This window comes from Danio rerio, chromosome 6 (genome assembly GCF_052040795.2).
Source record: "Danio rerio strain M-AB ecotype USA chromosome 6, GRCz13ab, whole genome shotgun sequence".
In the NCBI taxonomy this organism is placed as follows: domain Eukaryota; kingdom Metazoa; phylum Chordata; class Actinopteri; order Cypriniformes; family Danionidae; genus Danio; species Danio rerio.
The window spans coordinates 37,932,199-37,953,083 of NC_141026.1; positions in this window are offsets into that span (position 1 = coordinate 37,932,199).

The following is a 20,885-nucleotide window of genomic DNA, read 5'->3' on the forward strand; positions in this document are numbered from 1 at the left end:
AACTGTAATATGAACTGTATTTTACTGTAAGACAGTTTTGCAGTATGTCACTGTATTTTAAACTTGTGTTGTAAAAATTACTGTATATTTTAAAGTAAAGACTTAAACTACTGAAAATACATTTAATAACTTGACCAAGTCCAGTCGATCGTTTGGAAAAGTACAGTAGCAGAAGCTAGATTTTTCCAATGATTCATCTGTTGAACAGGCAACTTCTGCATCAGGATAGCTCTCTTCATACTCCAGTCTCCAAATCAAAGCAAAGATCCTGAAAGCAAAGAAAGGTCAAGGTGCTCCAGGATTGGCCAGCTCAGTCACCAGACATGAACATTATTAAGTCTTTTGTAAGATGAAGGAGGAGGCATTGAAAATGAATCAAAAGAATCTTGATGAAGTCTGGGAGTCCAGCACAGACGCTTTCTTTGCCATTCCAGATGACTTTATTAATAAGTTATTTGAGTCATTGCAGAGATGTATGGGTGCAGTCGTCCAAGCTGAGAGTCGAACACAATTAATTCTTTTTTCATTGCACCATGACTTTATGTTTTATGTTGTACATTATTTCTGTTAAGTGACAAGACTTTTGTCTAAGCAAACTCAGACCTTACTGTCCTAATTGAATCCTTAAAAAATTAGGGCATGGTCATATTTTATTCTGGTAAAATAAGTTTAATCTAGAGGCCTTTGCCTTTTCCTATAAAACACGTCTGATATCAAATAATCAACAAGAAGATATTATTTGATTTTCCAAAAACATGAATAGGCAACAAGACTTTTGTCAGGTAGTGTAAATACAGTATTTTTTTTTCAAACTGCTGCCATTAAGTTACTGTAGGTTCTCCAGGAAATTGTTAATTGTGTGTTATAAATAATAATAGTATCTTCTTTGACATAGTGGTAATAATTATATTCTTAATAAGCTAGAAACAAACAACTTCTAATCAAAGGAGTACAATGGACTGACCATACTAACATCTGTTTTAAACACCAGAATGAGCAGAAACAGTCAGACATTGGCTTCCAATTGATTCATGGTGATCGGCCATGTGAGGAAATGAGCAATCTTGAGAGAAAAGGAAGGGGAAGAAATCAAAGGCAAAATCAAATCATGCCCTCGCAGAAAGACAGCGAGCGAAATATCAGCACTGTTTCTGCAAAGATGTTTTTAGATGATGCAGATACTGAATAGGCATCCAGTGGATTGTGCGGAAAACAGCTGTTTGACAAAGCTGAGACAGCAGTCTTGAAAGCCAGAGTGTTTTACTGTGTGAAATCTCAACACAAAGACTTTTATCAATGCATGGACAGGAAGCCATTACAATAGGTAAATATTCACTTCGGATGCAGCAATGATGGTGTCCGTGAAGTGTTGTCTTGGTGAAAGGCAATCAAGGAAGCAAAGTAAAGATAATATTTTAATTATCCACCATCTTGACAGCTGAGGCAAGGCATTTTTGCATATCGCATCGGATGCATTATGCTTATTCACTTTTCGCCTTCATTCCTCTCTCTCTTCCTCCTATAAATAGGATGGACTGTGAAAACATGAGAATCTTTGGACAGTGTAATTGAGAAATTTACTCCAGCAAACACTGTGCACTTGCCTGCATAATCAGCTTGAAGATGCCCATTACATATTAAAGTGAAAGTACATCCAAACAAAATAAAAACTCTGCCATGATTTACTCCTCTTCCACTTGTTCCAATCTTCAGTTCAACACAAACATATTTTGAACTATTGTGGAAACAGGTAGACATTTAGTGTGGGTACATGGACAGCACATTCCCAACAATAAAGTAAATTTGTTTTGGTAACACTTTACTTGAAGGGGTGTTAATAGATTGTCATTAAACCTTTATAATCATGACATGATGGATGTCATGAATGTGCATGAGACTTTATGCATGCTTATGACAATTAATGATGATTGTCATGCAGACCTTATAAATATGTAATGAATTTTATAGCACCATCATTGATATTTTTTCACCCAACTGCAGTGGTTTAAGCTATATTTGTCAATGTTTTTTTTTTTATTAAATATTAGCAAAGCTATTATAAATTATTTACCAGATTAATGATACTTTTAATGAGACGCTTATAGTTATACAAATAAAGAGTTCAGATGCAAAACCCTCTAAATCCATCAGACCTCTTTTCTTGTAAATGAGCATTTCTGAAGTTTAATTTAAAGGTCACACTTTACAATAGGATTCATTAGTTAATGTTAATTAATGCATTAACTAACATGAACAAACAATGAACAATACATTTACTACAGTATTTATTCATTTTAATAAACGTTAGTTAATGAAAATGCAGTAGTTCATTGTTGGTTAATGTTAACTCATGGTGCATTAACTAATGTTAACAAGCATGGACTTAAATGTTAATAATGCATTAGTAAATGTTCAATTATGATTATTAAATGCTTATGTGTTGTTCATGATTAATTCATGTTAGTAAATCCATTAACTAATGAACCTTATTGTAAAGTGTTACCAATTTAAATGTAAGGATTTTATTAAGGGTTATTAGCTAAATAATTTTTTTCAAAAATGACATTTTAGACAATTTATTGGTTTTTAACAAGGTAGATTTACTTTTGCGTCGAAACCAACTAAATCCACTTGTGCTTTTTTTTTTTGCTTTTTTTTTTACAAAAACCTCTAAATCCACCTATTGAGACAATACAGTGTACTGTAACTAGATGAAAATCACTAAAGATGCAATTAGAAATTATTTTACCAAACATAAAACACATTACACAAACCACTTATAATTAAATAAATAATTACATTTCTCAAGTAGTGGCGGTTCATTCCACTGTGATAAACCAGCGAAAAAGCAGAAGGAAAATGAATGAATGAAATCTGTCAAGTGCATTGATCAATAACATTAAAACTGACATTAATTTAATATTACCAATTTGTTGTCATTTCTGATATTTAGGATTTAGATTTAATGTAAGTAGAGCAATGTAAACAACGCAAACATTGTAAACTAAGCTTGGTAGATTCAAATAAAGTAGATTAAAAACATTATGAAACGTTAATATCTGTGCATTGTCCATTAATATTAAAAAGCTTGTCAGATATATAGGCATTATGAAGTAATACAAATAAATGTATAGTTTTACATTATATTTGTCTTTTAAAAATAGCTTAAGTTAGCAAATAAAACACAGTAGGCCTACTTAGACAAATTTAGGTGCTGTCATTAATTTTTTCTCACCATACTTAAGGTCTTGGTCTCTTGTTTATAACCTAAAACAAAAGTATATCATAATGGCATGCCATTAATCAATCAATCTATGTGTTGTAACATATATAATGGGAACATGCAAAGAATATTTCAAAAACAACTAATGTAAACACCATAATGTATATTCTTTTCTTATTCAGATTAGGGTAAATTATCAGATCATTACTAATATCCCACTGATTTTCATGGTTTATGTTTCTACTGTAAATATCCATGGCAGTGGATAAGTTTGTAACATTCTTCAAAATGTATTTAGAAAAAAAAAGTAAACATTTGGAACCATTTGAGGTGGAAAGACTTTCCCTTCATCTAATCACGTGCAACTAGGTAAAAGTGATGTTTATCAATGTAGCGTGAGACTATTAATTGTTGTAAGTAGTACGTGAAGCTTTAGTCTGAGCGGCTGAAGTGTCAGACTCGGTTCTGCCTGTATGAATCACCCGAATAGTGATGAGGCCAAGCCAGTGTCATGCTCTCCTTCTCTAATGACTCTGACATATGAGCTTTGTTCCACAGTAACAAGCACTATTGCAACAGCTAGAAATGTCTAATGATGATGTCTGAAAAAACATTAACCCTCCCTTCGCAGTGCCACGTGGTCACTGTGCAGGCACATAAATCAATGCGCGAAGCTGTGAGTTTGTAAGTGGCTTTGTTTAACAGAGAGCTTGCAAGCATCAGATGCATATAAAGATACAATGGCTGTTTAAATGTGTGTGATCTTTAGAAAAAGGTGAAAACGTTGAATATTTTAGTCCCATAGAGTACATACAAGTTAATTGGCTTTGCAGTGAAAATGAATATTCTTTGTTTTAGCAGGTTTTTAAATTGCCAGCTTTCTGACCTGCTAATTTTGATGTTAATCTAATGTTTACATACTTTGTGTAAACTGATTAAATGTGAACTATTTCATCATGATTTTGTGGACATTTTTCAAGTTCCGAATGCTTAAAAAAGAAAGTAGAAACGCTGTCAAGATATTGACTGTTTTATTGATGCCCTGATTTGCATGTTTGATTTCATTACATTTATACATTTATCTCATTCTTTTAATATATATGCCTTGAAAAGTTTATAACAGTTCTGTCTGGTTCTTGAAGTTGATTGGCTGATAGCTGTGCAATATTCTGCAAATTCAGAACTCATACAGCCTCCTCACCCTTCTGTATTACTCCGCCCACATAAAATGACAGCAGATAATTAAACTCACTACAGTTTGACAAATATTGCAGCTGTTGGACAACAAAATTTACTTTTGAGGCTTATTTTAGGCAAGAATGTTAGTTGTTTAGATTGCAACTACAGGTAAGCAGTTTATTTATAAGGATAATGTCTATTTTAAATATTTATAGTTTCGGAGATATAGAGTGTCAGCATCCTTCGGCCTGTCATACTGAGCAGAGCAAAGATGGTTAAATATGGTTATAATAAGCCCTCACAGGAGAAAAAACTTGGTGAATTTTAAACTACAGCTGATCAAATCGCTTAAAATTAAAATTAGATAAATTGCTTTTTTGTCCTCATTTGTAAGTCGTTTTGGATAAAAGCGTCTGCTAAATGACTAAATGTAAATGTTATAAAACAGGCAAGTGACATTCTAAGTTGAACTCTCTCTTTTGTATGTTGGATTGCTGTTTTTATACCATAGTCTGGTAGTGTTTGCTTTGGCTTTTTTTGGGTTAATTATTGTAATATCCCAAATACAACAGAAAAATAATAGGAGATGTCCAGCCTGTTGTCAGTATTTTACGTTTTGTTAGTTTAGTGGCTAATTCGTACTAGTTGAGTTGTGCGAAAATGTACAATTTTAAAAAGGAGGAGTGGCACTCAACCTCACCTCTAACCCCAACTGTCATTGGGTGATGAGCCATTCATACTAAATTGTACGAATTAGATCGTACAAATTCATATGTATTTGCCACTAAATCAAAAAGTTACAAATTGCCGCAAGATTACGTCGAGATGTCTCTAGACTGATGGCAGTTCATGTCGTTCAGCCTCAATCTTAAAATGAGCAAAATCAATAGTTTTTTCATCACTTTAGACCAGTGGTTCTCAAACTTTTTTCACCAAGTACCACCTTAGAAAAAAATTGTCTCTCCAAGTACCACCATAATGACCAGTATTAAAAAAAATTGCGCCGTAGGCCTAATTAAGCAGCTACAGCTGTGCAGAGTTTGAAAACGAGGCAGATTCATTCCTATTATTAAGAATATGTATAAAAAGTAAAAGGAATGTATATAAATTATATAAAAAATAAAAAATATATATAATATATATAAAAAGTAAAAGGAAAACTGCTGTACTTAAATCTAAAGTATTCATAGGAGCCTATTCATCAAAAGCTGGAAATGTTGCTTGGACCTCATAAATATAGGCTATATGGCATATTCATACACTTTCTGACAAATCTTGAAATATATGTTAAATGTTCATATGACAGGGTTCATACAGGCACAGCCTAATGAAAATCAAGGAATTTTAAGCACTTTTTCCAGCAGCTATTTTTTTATTTTTAAGACTGACATGCTATGTATTGAAGATTTATGTATTGAAGATGTATGTATTGAAATGTATTCTCAGCAACCCATAAAATATTGTATAGGAATTGATACAAATAAAAACCATTATTAATAATAATAATTATTATTATTATTAATAATCATATATTAATAATATAATAAACCTGCACTAAATGCTTGTGAAATATTTTTTGTACTCAAGTAAAACACTATTACACTGCTAAAATAACACACATTTTAGTAAATACAACTAATATTAGGTAAAAGTACAAAGTACTCTTTTAAAAAGTACTAGTTGGTTACTTTTGAAAAAAACAAAATCAGATTTTCATTATGAAATCACTTCGAAGTGTAAACCTGATTGAATGGTTTAATTGCTTAAATCCCATAGCTACATGTATAGGAAATTGCACTAACAAAGGAAGTATGGTCCATTTTTCCTTTCATGACAATTAATCTTTTTCAATAGCACTGGTAAAACTACTACATAATCTTTAAGGCCATAGAGACACTTTTTGCCCATTTTTTAAACAATATTTTCAACCTTTGAAAGGTTTATTTAGTATATGATGAAAAGATTTAAATTTAGCCTTTTATTTACATATTTTACACTATTTTTCTTTACAATATGGCAAATTTGTTTCTTAAATAGCTGTACATCACATGTAGATTTTATTTTACACTTGATCTTAAACTAAAATACAAACTTAACAAAAAACACAAGTACACTGTCAGTAAAAAAATAAAACAAATGACTTTATTTTACTTGAGGTATTTGAAATATGACAACAATACATTTATCAAAGCAGTGCTTTAACAGCCTTATTGTTATTTTTAAATAAACAATAAGCAACAACGGATTGCTTTGACCTGTAATGCTTTAAGACAGCTATACAGCTAAATGTGTAAATCACACAAATACCTCATCCAGAAACATTTCCAGCATAATTCTTTTGTCGTAAAGAAATAAAAAAAGTTCCACCTTTGCTAAAAGTAAGTTTCACTTCACAATACAGCCAAATAAGAAGACCATTAGCATTGTCATCGATCATGCATCAATCTAACTCTAAATACTTGATAACTTTGTTCCTTGACTAAATTTAGTCAAAAGTATTCAAAGACAAATAATGTCTACTTTAATAGAGAACAGATCGCGATTGTGTTCAATCTGAGCACACACGCGATCATGAGAGGACTTGCAGTTCATTTGAAAAAAGCTTATTTAAGAGCTCGCATATCTGTTTTAGTGATTTGCGTACATGAATGCGCTTTCGTGTTAAAATAAAGCACTCGCCACATTTCCAGAAATGAGTAATTGCGCAATACCTCCATTGCCGCGCCGCCATTCAGACAGTATAGAGGAGTGACAGGTCAGAGGCGAAACGTGTATGTAGATCATCAAAAAGGCAGGCAATATGTCCGCGGTTTAATCACTCTGCTAGACATCTCGATAGTGAAAACATCCGAGAAGCATTATTCCAACAACACATTTGTTTTTAAGTTGTTTTTTCTGTCTCTGCGACACAGAAAGCCTTTGTCCCGCCCTTACGTTTTGCGACTGTGATTGGCCAGTTTTCATGTCAGTCAAATCACGCTTCAGAATCAATTCGGAAACTGATTTTCAGCAGCTTATGACAAATTGCACTAAAATAAACATTCTAAGCACAGCGCTGTGATCGTACGCTTCACAAAAATGCCAAAGCTGATCACATCGATAATATAGTTCACATCAAGGGATTAAAAATGTTAATTGTTTATTTCATTATTTGGCGATTCCTCCGCGTACCACTAGGAGGAAGCCCGCGTACCACTAGTGGTACGCGTACCACAGTTTGAGAACCACTGCTTTAGACATTATGCTAGAGAATCGTTCAAATACTAGGTCTAAAGTGACGTTTGTGAAGTATCAATGTTTTCTGCTGTTCTGACGTCAGCTGCAGATGTGAATGAATAGCGGAAGTAGTTCTTCATACAAAAGTATTTTTCAACTCTGTTTAAATTTTTTTTTTTTAGATACGATCATGCCATAAACACAATATTACACTCGTAGCAGTGTTATATGGCTGAATAGTGTGCCGATATACAGCAATATTGCTATTCCTGTGATTTTGCTCATATATATATATATATATATATATATATATATATATATATATATATATATATATATATATATATATATATATATATATATATATATATATATATATACACACACACACACACACACACACACACACACACACACACACACACACACACACACACTCACACACACATATATATATATATATATATATATATATATATATATATACATATATATATATAAATAATTGCACTAAAATATACCCATGCATAAATTCTATCATGCTATTGTTTGTTTGTCCAAATAAAAATTAAATTAATAAATAAAAACATTAGCTAAGGGTGGTTAATATTTACAAAAAAAATTTACTAATTTTAATAAAATGTAAAACTTTGTCAATTTATATACAATACAGTTAAATAATAAATCATTGTTCATTTATTTCAGTTTTGTGCAAAAAAATGTACATTTTAAAGGAAAACATGTCATCAGTGGAACAGAATTAAACAAAAGATTCATTCATTCATTCATATTCCTTCAGCTTAGAACATTTATTTATCAGGGCCCGTCACGACGGAATGCACCGCCAACTTAGCCAGCATATGTTTTAAGCAGCAGATGCCCCTTTAGCTGCAACCCAGTATTTGGAATTAAACAAAACACATGATTATAATTTGTACATAAAGATATTGAAGCTATACGTAATGTTTGTTCACAGCTGTCTGAGTGATCTCTTGAAAAAAAGGTTATTCGATAGAAAGCAATATTATTAAATAAAACCTTTTGATATTACAAGCCGACCTATTGTTGGGGAAAATAAATAAATATTTCAAATGAAATACTTAAAAGAAGGGGGAGTACTGTCATTGCAATCCTCAGGCCATTTGCTAATGGCATTTTTTTTTTTTAATAAACCACTGAAGAGATGCATTATTTGTGTGATGTTCTGCCCTCAAAATAGATCCATCTTGATATTAGATTCTGTCATGGTCGAGAGGCAACACAATTTTCCCATCTTAGCTGTGGCGTGACTTTTTGCTTGAATAAGGTGGACTTAAAAGGACTTGGTGGCATTTGTCTGGGGAATGAACGGATTGTACAGGTCATTGATAGAAAATGGCATATCACAGCACAATGAATTGTAGTAGTTGCTTGATGAATGGCACAGTCTAAGGGGTGAGTCTGGTGGACATCAGTCTGCAAATATCAGATTTAGCTCAACAGTTTCCTTTTTATTTTATCTGCACTCTTTGTTCATACTTTGTTGGCTTCATTATGGCAATAGAAAGACTATAAATACAGTTCATATGGCTGAACATGTAGCACAGTGTATGCAAACAATACTAATAATTTGGTGAGTCAGACTGTAATGATGGGAAACAATATCATTGAACGCAAACACTGAAGTGATAATAGCAACTAACCATACATGTGAATAGTTATGATAGTCTTAAAAACTAATTTATACTTTAGTTTTGACAACTGATCTATTTTAAGTTACACATACCAGCTATTATACTACACTACCCGACAAAAGTCTTGTCGCCAATACAAGCTTTAGGAACTACAAATAATTTGACTTCTAGTTGATAATTTTGTCAGAAGAATGAGATGTAAACAGATCCAATTGCAAGTAAAAGTTTATTAGCTAAATTGCTTGGGTACAATACACATTGAAAAAAGGCTGACAATCTTCGGTAGCATTGGACACAAAATAACTTAACTTACACTTACTTACTTAAGTAGGTCTCAATAATAGGCTGCAGGTGGCCCCACTGATTAGTCAGCTGACTGAAACACACGCTGTCAAGGAAAGGTAAACAAACACAGCCATGTGACAGACATAACAACAAAAGGAGAACATGGATATATGAACAGTGACACATTTGGGATCAGAAGTGGCCTATATGAAAGGCAAAGACCTCTAGATTAAGCTTATTTTACCTAAATAAAATATGATCATGCCTTGATTTTTAATTATTTAATTAGGACAGTAAAGGTCTGACAAATGTGGTCTGCTTAGACAAATGTTCTATCACTTAACAGAAATGATATACAGTATAGCATATAAAGTCATGGTGCAGTAGAATAAGAATTAATATTGTGTATGACTCCCATGAGCTTGGACAACTGCATCCAAACCTCTCCAATGACTCAACTTATTAATGGAGTCAAATGGAATAGCAAAGAAACCGTTCTTGCAGGACTTCCAGAGTTCATCAAGATTCTTTGGATTCATATTCAATGCCCTCTTCTTCATCTTGCCCTCTTCATCTTCCTTCACAAAACTTGACTGATTTCTGTGAGAGTCTTGGGTCCATGCAGGATCAAATAGGTCTTTTGCAGTATTTGTGATGATTGGGATGCAGTTCAGTAGATGATTTATCAGTAAAATCTACCTTCTGCCACTTTTCCAAATGATCAACTAGAACAACTGGGATTGAAGACAAGACTTTTGTCTGGTAGTGTAGTATACTAGCATTACAAACAATTTGTTGAAGTTGTGCTAACTAAAGTGACATTTACTGAAATTCAAATTTCATATTTACATCTTCATATTTACTTTCTTGTTTGTTTTTTTTAAATATGCAAACCGACTTAATTTGTTACTCCAACCAAATAAATTGTCATCCAGCTAATAGATGCACATCTTAACATATCCTATTTTTTGAGTACAAAATCTACAGTATACAAATAGTGACTTGATTTGTACAGTACAAATTAAATAAATGTTGGACATTGTCTACTAAAAAAAGGTATTATAATATGATAAACAATACTAAATGATTGCCAGTTCATCCGTAGCGTAGAATCTAATACTTTCAACATTGCATTGAAAAAACAGCCTCTTTACATAAACATAATTATTTTGTTATTTGCATATTTGTTTATTGCAACTTATAGCTTGCAGACAGATATTTTAGTAAGCTCTCGAAATAATTATGACATCTAATAACATGATAGATGTGACATAATTATTGTGATTACTGCTTAAATAACTGATTAAATGTTTCTCTTGGAATAAAGATAATAAGACCATAATCTTTTCAAACAATCCTTAAATCTTGCCAAAAGAGAGGCTTAGATATTAAAGGACCATTTAATAAAGATCTCGGTTTCAACATCGTCTTTTTTGCCATCTGTCTTTAAGTAATCTCTGTCAATGAAAAGGCTGGCAGTGTGCTTGGTTTGGCTCGCCATCCTTTACCATGCAGCCAAAAAATAAAAATGAGAAAAACAATCGAGTCCTTAACAGACTAGCACTACGCATATTGCAATTAGAAAATGCACATATTGCACCAGTGATCTGCTGGTTCTCTAGTACACCGAGCCTTATTAGAAAACAGTTCTTTAAAATAAAACGCTTCATTAGTCTAATCAATAACATAGGGATGGGTAGGAGCTGTAGGGGAAGAGACTAGCTTCATTTAACAGTAACAGTTGTTAAGCTTAGTCTTTATGGAGTATAATGATTATAGAGTTTTCACAATTACATCAGTCAACATCTGCTTCTCTGCAGTTCAGTGTATCCATATAGAAATTGGATGATTATGAAATATATGCAAATTATATATGGCATACAAGTTCATATTTGGATTTCACATAAAATATGTCATATATGCAGCATATATTTCAAAATATTGCAAAAATGGCTGCTTACATTTTTTTTCAATGATTCATTCATTTTCTTTTTGGCTTAGTGCTTTTATTAATCTGGGGTCGCCACAGCGGAATGAACCACCAACTTATCCAACATATGTTTTTACGCAGTTGATGCCCTTTCAGCTGCAACCCATCACTGGGTTACATTTGTTTAACCATTTACAGATATGGACACATAAAATTATAACTAATATATTTTACCATGGTGGCACGGTGGCTCAGTGGTTAGCACTGTCGCCTCACAGCAAGAAGGTCACTTGTTCAAGTCCCAGCTGGGCCAGTTGGAATTTATGTGTGGAGTTTGTATGTTTTCCCTGTATTCATGTGGGTTTCCTCTGCTCTGGTTTTCCCCATAGTCCAAGGACATGCACTATAGGGGAATTACCAACCTACGTCACACATGATGTCACACAGGTTCAACTGCGCATGCCAGTTTCAAAAAAAGACCAGTTGCAATAGTAAACATGTCATGTTTTTGCGGTAGGATGCTAAATTTGAAAACTTAAATTACCATACACCACACTGCTTGTAATGCCAACCACAAACGACTTTGGCTAACAGCCATCATAAGAGCTGAATGGAGTGAGGACCTAATTAAAAATGCTTGAGAATGAAATGTAAAAATGTAAGTTCACATACTCTGCCATTCAGTTCGCTGTCAGAATGCAGTTGATGACCACCACAGAACAAAACTGTTGACATCCAAAGACTTATAGACCTTTCTCTCTTGTAAAATCACTTGGATCACCTGGATGCTTGGCCATTTCGTCTTATCCAGTATCCATTGGGAGGGTGCTATCGCAAATGGACCTGTCAGACGAACGCTGCTCACTTTAATGTTAATTTGGCCGAATAAGTGTGCCAATCACTGGGTGACAAGCTGTTATAATTCACTGAAAGCATTATGTAAATTACATATTTTTACATACCATTTTTCTGCAACCTTAGTGCGCATCCTGAATGTTTGCAAACCAGTAAATCATCTATAGGTCAATTAAATAAACTAAATCAGCCATAATGGATGAGCGTGTGAGGGAATGAGTGTGTTTAGGTGTTTCCCAGTACTAGGTTGTGGCTGAAAGGGCATCTACTGCCTAAAACATATGCCAGAACAGAACAGTTCATTCCGCTGTGGCGACCTCATCTTGTCAGCTTCAAAGGTCTGTCAGAATAAACTTCCATCTTAAATAAGGATGAAGAAAGCACTGTCAGCTTTAAATATGTATAGAAATGTGCCATTTAAAATGTGTTTACTTATTGGATTGGTAGTTTCTTCTAATTGACATTTGAAGCTGATAGCATAGATCGTCAGAACACAGGCTTTTTCGGTATGATTGGTTAGCTCAATAGTTCAATGATACTAGACTTGGGACGTGGAGGTAGAAGCATGTGGCCATGATGGTTTTTCTCTTCTTTTTTTTAAAAACATTGTTTGGGTATAGGGACAGGGGTGTGTGAAGTATAAGAAAACATGCCCCATCCCCAAAAAACTGCAAGAAAATGTAGACCAGGGTCCATTTTTGATGGTTCTCAAAAATGTAGTCATGGGCGCATATTTCCAATGAGCCTGGGTTAATAAATTTTGTTGTTTAAAGAAAAAAGCACAGGGGATATTTACACAATCATCAGTTTCTCTCAACCTAAAAAACTCAGAATGATATATTGTAGTCAAACATTAACTGTCATCCACAAAAGCTGTTTATTGAGCTTAACTTGCATTGAAGCTATAATATTCCTTTAATTCAGAGACTGGACCTCAAGTAAACTCTAATGGCTTCTGTTACATAACTAGTTATCTTGCATGCAGATTAGTGCTATCCAAAGGCAGCCTTAAACAATTTACTGTCATTGATATTTTGATTTATTAAAAAAGGAAATGACTACTAATTACTCTAGAAGAAGAGGCAATTTATCTCTAGGTCATTTATTCATCCAGTGTATCTGTTTTGTTTTTGAAGAAGTCATTTCATATGTTTACACCAGCTCAAGGCAGTCTATACTCTTGAAGTTCTGTTAACTCTTCCTTAATCGAATAGTTGATCTCACTTAGGTCCAGAGATATGGGAGTAATTGAATGGCAGTGAGGACAGCAGTGGGGATTTGATTCACTCGAGGGGAATAGCCCAGTCAAAGTCAACAAGGAAGTGTTCAAATGACTTGCTGAAACAGGGCCAAAGTCTTGTTGCCCATCAAATGGTTTGTTTACTTATTACTTGTTTCAGTCCCATATGGTAAAAAAAAAAGAAAAAATATATCATCATCATATATTTTTTTAAACATTTAATTCAAACTTATTTCAAAATATACAAGAAATTGACGAAGAAAAATATAAATATATATACATACATACATACATACATACATACATAAATACATACATATAGGATGTCCTGATCAATTTTTTTTTTGCCTCCAAGTCATTTGATTTTGAGTATCTGCCAATGCCGAAATCTTATCTGATACTTCTACAATACATAAAGGATAAAGAAGTGCAGAAGAAAGAAGAAACAGATCCAGGATATTCCTTTTTTTAATTCACCATATTTTAACATTAAACAAATTTGTGACTTTAGGTCAACAGTAAATAAAAAATATATATATTTATATATTTTAAAACAAATAGCACCTCAACTTAAAATATCTGGCAGGCAATCCAAAAAATGTCAGCTACTGTATATTGGTATAATTTGCTCTACAGAGGTTGCATTTCTGTCACTCTATTTAGAATGCAATTCTTATTTATAATAATAATTATAATTGTTATTATTATTATATTTTAAAATAATGGTTACCTTACATACGGTGGCCAAGAGAGCTTGACGTGCTGCAATTTAAGAAAAAAAATGGATCTATTTGACAGCTCGCGTTCTGCAAATTCTCACAATGCAAACACATTATTAAAAAAACACACTGTATTTTCTCACAATGCAAACAAATAATATAACACGCTGGATTTTCTCAAAACACAAACAATTATGAAAATGTGCTGCATTTTCTAACAACACTTTCAAATAGAATAGAACTTACACTACACTTTCAAGTGGAAATGGTTCGAGGGTACTCTATAAATGTGACAGACCTGACTGTTTAGGTTATGGTTATTTAGGCTAATAAAATACAAAAGACAAGCGAATCAGGATGTTAAAATAAACAAACAAAAAACTCACCTTTCAGTGTTAACCTACAAATACACTGAGCAATAGTCACGTTTTGGGGTCCCTTTGAAAAAAAAGTCCATTGTGTTCCATTGTTTTTGCAAGTGTTATGAGAAAATGCAATGCATTTTCGTAAATTGTTTGCGTTGTGGGAAAATGCAGAGGGTTTTTTTAAAAGTGTGTGTTGTGAGGGTTTGCACCACTTTCAGCAAATTAATGAAGATCTTTCCTTAATTTGTTGGCGTTTTTTGTTTTTTTTGTAATTGCAAGTATTTTCTTAAAATGCAGTTTGCTAAGCTAGGTATGGGCTAGTATATATATATATATATATATATATATATATATATATATATATATATATATATATATATATATATATATATATATATATATATATATATTATATATATAAATATTTTAATATGAGAAACATTTAATATATTTTGGAACAGTAAACATCCCAGCAAGCACAGGGTGTCAACATGACGTCAGATTGATGTTGTACCCCAGCATCAAGGGGATGTTGCATTTTGTTTGGAAATGAAAATCAGGTTGACCAATGTCTAACCTAAAATCATCCAAATGTCATCGTCTAATGATATTACAGCTTGACATTGTGTGGACGTTACCACTATCAGACATCGGATTTTGGTTGCAATTATTGATGAATAAATATCAGTATTTGACCTCAATATGATGTTGGTTTAAGGTGTTGGCTCAAAGTTGGATTTTGGTAACTTTCCAACACGACTCAAAATCAATTAAAAATCAACACCATTTGAAGTCGTTACTAGACATCGAAGTTAACGTTGTCCTTATCTGCTGGCTAGACACAGAATTTTAGTCACCTGATGTCATGAGCTACATCTAACCTAATATTAATGTTAAAATGTTGATGTCGTGTACCTGCTGGGGTGATCTGGCTGAATAATTCAAATAAATCATTGAATCAATCATTTGCTGTCTTCACTTGTGTTAAAAACACAGTTTTCTTTAAAATTTAAAACTGAATCTTTGGAATTTTTTCTGCTGAAGATGCTGTTGTTCTAAAAAGAATGTAAATAAAAAATCTTACACAAGGAATGGTAAAATTTTGGCAGTTTTAAAACTTTGACATTTCCAAACTGTGATATACCTTGAACACCGTTATCATACCATGTCTACATTAAGCTCTCTTGGCCACCGTACTTTGACCTCCATCCAGAGTGAATTGGTTGAAAATGTATTTTGTTGAAACTGATATAAATTTTGAAATATATCATTGTATATGATTAAGCATTTCATCGTGCGTCATATTACCAAATTTATTTAGCATATATTTAAATTATATTTATTTATTTTCTTATTTGTTTATTTACTTATTTATTCTTATTATTTATATTAATCATATTTCTATTTATGTAATTATGTTTTATTCTGTGTGTATTTTGCTAAATAAAAACAACTGGCTTTTTTAAACATCGCCAGTTCAATCACAGCTTTTTAACTAGGAATAGTGTCTGTGGCAGCATCAAGGACAGAAGTCAAGGCTGCTGATTTAAATTAAGCTTTTATCTAATGTGCCCATCACCTTTGGCAAAAGGAGAAGTCTTATAGGACATACTTCATTCACTGAACGATGGCGCAGTAAATTAACCAAATCCCACCGCTGAAGTGTCAGGTAATGATTTCCCTAATTACTCTTTAATTCAATTTTAGAATATATTGACACCCTTCAGTGGCTTTTGCATCTCTTTTTCTCCCGCTCTCTATCTCTGTCTCGCACACACACTCACAAACATACAACTCCCATTCTTTCTCTGGAGAGACACTAGACTCCTTTCATGCATGACTTGTGACTGTTATAACTCTCTTTATTTCTTTTATGGTTCGTGACCCCTTGCCAGATCGTTGCTGCAGTGATACAATATATTTATTGCCACAAATTTGGAAGAAATGTGTCATGTCTGCACTGGAAAGAAGAAGAATCTGTCTTCCCTCTGTGTTTTATGTACAGCTGAAGTCAGGATTATTAGCCCTCTGGTGATTTTTTTTTTTTCCTTTATCAAATAATTTGAAAATGATGTTTAAACGAGCAAGGAATATTTCACAGTATTTCCTATAAAGTTTTTCTTCTGGAGTAATTTGTTTTTGCTCGTTAAAACTAATTATTTAAAATAAGCTGAATCAACACAATCCTTAAGATTTTTGTTAAATTTTTTCATGTTTAATCCACATAAATTTGCTAAAAGTGTTACAGTAAGTTAACTTAATCGATCTGTTTTGGGACAACATGAATGCATTGCGTGGAACCCTGCATTTTTTACAGTTTATTTGCTTCATTTAGACTAGAATGAAAGCCGTTTTTATTTTTTTAAAACAATTTTAATTTCAATATTATTAACCCTCTTAAGCAATACTTTATTTTACAGAACAAACCACAAACCACAAATACTATGTACTATCATCATAGCAAAGACATAAAGAATCAGCTATTAGAAATGAGTTATTAAAACTATTATGTTAGTTATTATAACTATCTTTTCGTTAAACAGAAATTGGGAAAAATATATACAGGGGGGCTAATAATTCAGCAGGGCTAATAATTCTGACTTCAACTGTATATTTGTGCATGCAGGAATTGGTTGCCATAGGGCAGGGGTGTCCAAACTCGGTCCTGGAGGGCAGGTGTCCAGGAGAGTTTAGCTCCAACCCTAACCAAACACACCTGAAGCAGCTAATCACTTATACTTATACTAGAAACTTCCTGACAGGTGTGTTGAAGCAAGTTAGAGATAAGCTGCGTCCCAAATGGCACACTATACACTATGCACTCATGTACTATGTACTTATGCACTTACACAATCAACTAGATAGTACATGTATGTAGTGTCGTCCCAAATGGCACACTTATGTTTTTTTACTAAGCGGAAATTCAAACCGTTTCCCTGATGACGTTTGACGGTTGCCAAATCAGTGAAATAAACAACCGATCAACTAATCAAATAATACCTGCCGTGAGTATTATCGCATTCACCATCGGGAGGTGCTATAATCACTCTCGTAGGAGAATTTTGCTTTCACCATCCAAAATAAATAAAGTTATCCAACATGTGCGCCCGATAGCTCCGCCCCTTCCGCTACATAGGCAAACCTGCGGTCGTTGAGTACGTGAAGTGTCCATCATTCCACACTTCATTTTACCGGCTAAATGAGTGCATTATCCGGGTAATTAAAGTGCACTTATTATTTTTAGAGTTTTCAGTTTATACTACAAAATGGCGTAGAATAGTGCATAAGTATGCGATTTGGGACGCCGCTCTAGACTCTCCAGGACACCGGCTTTCCAGTACCGAGCTTGGACACCCCTGCCATAGGGATTAGGCTAAAAAATAAGTAGTCAAGAAATTTAGGAATTGACTTCTTTTCATTAGGTTAGAAATTGAATTATATTGGCCTAGGTGAATTATATTAAGAAAAAGAGAATATTGTAATTCAACATATACAATCGGTTTTTAGTTAAGGGAATTATATTGCATTAATTTTGATTATTCTTATTTAATACACTGTTAACCCTTACTGTAGATTATGCAGTAAATAACTGTAAAATAGCCAGTGTTTTGCTGTAATGAAAGAAAACAGTTTTACTGTAAAGGAGCAGGATTTGTATAAAATTGTGTAGTGCAAAGAATAACTTTATGTAGCCTTTACAGGTAGTAACTGTGATAATAAAAGGTGAATTACTGTCAACCATTACTGTCCCATCTACTCTGATGCTTTTATTGTGTTATATATAAAATAGTGCATTTATCTTAATGCAGAAAACAATGATTTAGACATTGACTCACACATACACAGGATGTCTGTCTTATTCTAAACACAAAATTTTGAAAAAAAAGTTTTCAGAATATGTTGGCCCTTTAAGGGAGCCAGATGTGTGATTTGTTTACTTCTGAGTGCTCCATTTTCTGTTTAGCAGTTCAAATGCAGAGTCTGATGAAATAAGAATTTACAATAAGTAAGTAAAATGTGTTCAAACATTTTTGAGGGTTTGTAATTCTATGTGCTAAGTTATATTGTTGTTGTATTGAACTGTGTACTTGAAGGCTACATTGTTAGCTAGTTAGCCTCTCCTCATATAACTTCTTATACTCTCATTTAAGTATATTTATTCATTATATACTGCCTATTTCCATGGTGTACAGATGCTAACAGTGTAATGTGTCTTTCTGGCAAATAAGCAGATTTTATACACATAAAAACCATTAAATTCCAATCTCCTCAGTTAGGTAGCTAACATGCTCAGGAATCATCACAGGGATTTGCAAACATCTACTGTCAGGTCCCAGGTTGTGAATTTGTTGCTAAGTATTTTTTAGAGCTATGTTTTCAACTGTGATTTTTTAAGGACAATAGAAATGTTTGTTTTCTTGAACTCTTTTAAGTAAATAATAATAAAGATTGGATTCTTTTGGATTATCTGTGTTGCTGACTTTATTTTTGTTTTTATAATAATTTTAAACTTTTTTTATTGAGAATTGATGTGTGTGTCTTTTTTTTTTTGACAAACATGTTTCTAATTATATCTAGAGTAAGTATTTTGAAACTTCAAAAACTCAGGAGTTAAGTAATACCACATAGAGTTTATTCAATCGTAAGTATTATGTATTCTGTATGAACGACATACATTTAAATGCGAAACTAAAAAATGTCTCTCCTAAACAACCCATAAATTTTTTTGCAGAGGATCAATGACGTTGACTGGAAAACATCCAATGAAGTACGTAAAAGTGGTATTTATAGAATAAAGGGTTTCTTAAATAAATGCATAAATCAGGTTATTTGTTTTGTTTTTTATTACTGCAGGTTTGGAACAACATGGGGATTAGTGCTGAATGATTTTTTATGTTTCGCTTTGACTAGAGTTTGTTAATTAATTAATTTACATAGTTTTTTATTAGATATGTGGTTGTGATAAATCTTGGCAGTTGCTTAAATGTTGTCAAACTCAGTTTCTGGAGAGCTGCAGCCAGCAGAGTTTAGTTCCCCACCCTGCTTCAACATTACCTGTTCATTTCTAATAAGCCTCGATTAGTTTGACCAGGTGTGTTTAATTAGAGTTAACACCAAACTGTTCAGAGCTGTGGCCCTCTGCTATATGTCAGATGATATTTAAATGTTTAACACCTGTGCTCTATTCACTGCATGTGTTTATTATTTGAACCTTTTTGTTTCATTGTCAATAGAAAATGTATTGATATTTGCAGATTTTTAATAAAACTACAATAACTATAAATGACATACCCTGTATGCAGTAAATTGCTGTGAGTTGTAACACTACAGTACAGTAATTAACTGTAAGCAGTTTCCAGTTAGTTACCGCTACTGCTCTATTACAGTAATTAACTGACAACAATGTTGCCAGTTAGTCACTGTAATGGTTTAGTTACAGTAATTCACTGGCAACACTGTTGCCAGTTACTCACCGTAACCAAACCATTACAGTGAGTAGCTGGCAACAGTGTTGCCAGTATTCTACTGTTAAAAAAAAAAAAGCCTGGTGAGATCTAACAGTGTATCCAATAAGCAGATTTTTCTCTTATTAGGCAAAATTCTTTCTCAAAAACGTTAAAAACTAATTTTTCTTAACTTGTAGAGTGTAATATGTTTTGCCATATTCAAGTGTATTATTCAAAATAAAAATGTTTCCACAAAAAAAAAAAAGATTTTAAGATATGATATGACAGCCTGATATCACGAGAAAACAGTTTAGTGGCTAATTCGTACGATTTCGTACAAGTTCACGATTGTACGATTTTAAAAAGGAGGTGTGGCACCTAACCCCACCCCTAAACCCAACTGTCATTGAGGGATGAGCAAATCATACTAAATTGTACGAATTAGATTGTACAAATTCATACAAATTAGCCACAAAATCAAAAAGTTATGAATTGCTGTAAGATTGTGTTGGATATGAATATACAGTCTTTTTTGCATGTCTTACTACACATTTACAAATATTTTTAAAATATTTCTTTTGTGTATGGAAAAACCACCATGCGTAAAGTGATGACTAAAATGTTTCTATGATGTTTATGTTGTAAGGCAGGCATCAGTTAAATTATGACAGTTTGTGGTTGGGTCTTTGTGACTCAAGACTTCTTTTGTTTCACTGATTTAGGAGCTAGTTTTAGTGTTAAAACACTTTGTGA